Raw genomic sequence first — 2,949 nt, forward strand, 5'->3', positions numbered from 1 at the left:
CATTCTTTAGCATCCAATTACACGGTGATAAAAGGAGGAGAGGCTTCCAGTCAATTAAGCAAACAAGCTCAGTGTGTAATTTTTTTATGGCACCTTTTCCTGACTAATTACAAAATCATAATGCAAGGAAGGTCAAATCTAATCAGAATTAAAAATAAATAAATAAATAAAACAAACAAAAAAACCTCTCCTAGGGAGGTTGGAGAAGAATGCTCAGATCTGGTTAAACTGTTTTTCGTAAGAAAAAGATTTATTCAGTTTTAGCATATTGAGTGCATGTCCGTTTTTAATAATTACCACTATTATTTTTATTGTTGGTAATCTACAAATGACGGAGTGAGAATTAATATCGCTGGGCCAGCAACTAATATAAAACTCAGACAACCAAATATGGGGACGAGTTTAGCAAGTGCAGAATACAAACGTTGAGAACATGCCTGTCACCTGAAATGAAATTCTTCAGGGATCACAAATATGGGTTAAACAATATGATAACAGCGCAGGCAAAGGGACAAAGCAATTATCCATTCATAGAACTGAATTTTCATGCTGCCCTATACTTTGTGTGTATTGTTGACAGAATGTGGTAAATATCCAGTTCTATAATATGTCCAACTGGTTTATTTGAAACCGGTCCAGTCTCTATGACAGTTGGTGTTCCTTAATGAATCTCAATTTCTACATTTGTTTTGGATGCTTTACAAAGGCCCCATACATGTTTGTTTGTCCTGGGCAGGTTTGCACTGAGTTGGATGCCAGGATCAGCACAGTGCTCAAATGCTTGCCAGGATTTCTTGGCCTGTGATCCTGGCATGACTTCAGTACATCTCAGTAGGGCCCATTTTTATCAGGATTCACCCTTGAAGTACTATATTAATTCTTCTATCAATCAATAATTAACAGGAAATTTTTTCATTTTTAGCCTAAGCGACATATTTTTCCCTTGATTAAATAGCAGCCAAAGAGAGAAAACCCATAATCATCTGCAGAAAGGATATTCTATGTATACAAGTTGTTTCTTCTGATATATAATGTTTAATATTACTGACTGTGTTCCCTTGATAGACACATGAAATATGGGTTGTAGTGCTAGCTTGCTTCACTCTATCCAAAGCTGCACACAGTTCTGTCCACATTGACTTAGAATGGTGTTTCACGCAGTACATAGAGGGCTTTTTAAACAGATGACTCCATCACTTCTCTATCAGATAGTTCTAAAAGTAGCTATAGTTAAAACCATATACATTTTTAGGGACTAGGTTGTAAAATTGTTACTAGATTTGGTGAAGCAATAATATTCTCACTTAAAAACTATTAGAAAATAAAAATTAGGTAGTATTTATAATTGTACTTCTACTTTTTTATACAGTAATACAGTTCTTTCCTGTATATGTTGCAAGAAACAAGTTAATTAAAGTAATACATATTATATCTTGAATTATGTAAGTAAAATTCATGCTTAAAGGAGAAACAGTATTACAGGTTCCATTGAAAACTTAAACACATCCAAATGATCATGATGAAATCATAATGGAGTCACAGTTACAACTTCGGCCCTTATTGTGACTTGCACTGATTTTTTTTTTTTTTTTTTTTTTTGGTAGAGACAGAGTTTCACTTTATCGCCCTCGGTAGAGTGCCGTGGCGTCACACAGCTCACAGCAACCTCTAACTCTTGGGCTTACGCGATTCTCTTGCCACAGCCTCCCGAGCAGCTGGGACTACAGGCACCCGCCACAACGCCCAGCTATTTTTTTGTTGCCGTTTGTCCGGGGCTGGGTTTGAACCCGCCACCCTCGGTATATGGGGCCGGCGCCCTACTAACTGAGCCACAGGCACCGCCCTGCACTGATATTTTTTTGAAAAGAGAAATTCTCCTGCTAGAAGAAACCCATGAAATCACCTACTCTAAAACACCATCTTTACAGGGACTACTGCAATCCATATGGATTCTGTAAATTAGTCAAGGTCACCTCACTTGTCAGAAGTAGACTTAGAACCAAAACTCTGGCTCTCATTAGGGGATGGTCCGTGGGCTGTGTAGCCAGCCTATCCTGGATCTTTTTTCTTATTTTGACAGAATGACCTAGGATGCTTTCATTTCTTCATTCCCCAAATAGGGATAAATGCCCTCTTATTTAGGTCATTGTGCAGGTCTGTTAATAAGGTCAATTAGTAAGTGTCTAGTATGCTGCCTGGACCACCCAGCAAGCCTGACTTGTTCACTTCAAGGCGCTCAGCACAATAACAGTGAGAAATGAATGTCCCCCCGGCTCTTTGTTAACTTCCCATGCTTCTCAGCTTGAGATTTTAAGCTATATTTATAGGTCTCTATAAGCACAAGAACTTTAAGAATTTGATCCTTATACAGCGATAAGCCCAACAGCAGTTTTCAGGATAAAGAAAAAAAAAGAGAGAGAGAAATTGTCAAAGTAATTCTATATCATTTTGGAAGAGCATACGGCCAAGAAGAACCTGAACAAAAAGTTCAAGTTCAGAAAAACCTGGCCCATAAAGTCAACCTTAGTTGCTTAAAACTGTCAGGCGTATCTGATCCTGCACATTGCTCTCAAGTGTGACTCCAGGCAAAGACTTGGTAATGTAACCAACATTTCAAGGGCAAGTTGTTCATAAAGATGGAAATTCAAATGACCAAGAAACATTTGAAGAGTTTTTGAAACAGGAAAATTAAAATAAAGCCATGATTTCCCACCTAACAGACCAGCAAAACAAAAGTTTGACAATACCATGTTTTATCAAGGGTGTGAGAAGACAGAAGCCCATAACAACTAACTGCTGGTTGGAGTATAAATTAGTACAACTACTTTGAAGAGAGAAGTGGCCAAACCCAGCAAAGGTGAAGATTTAAAGCAATTATGGTAAAATATTAACAGGTATTCAATCCAGTAGTTACATATTACATCTGCTCTGTGCTTTCTGATGTTAGAA

Source organism: Nycticebus coucang, chromosome 1 (genome assembly GCF_027406575.1).
Source record: "Nycticebus coucang isolate mNycCou1 chromosome 1, mNycCou1.pri, whole genome shotgun sequence".
Lineage (NCBI taxonomy): Eukaryota > Metazoa > Chordata > Mammalia > Primates > Lorisidae > Nycticebus > Nycticebus coucang.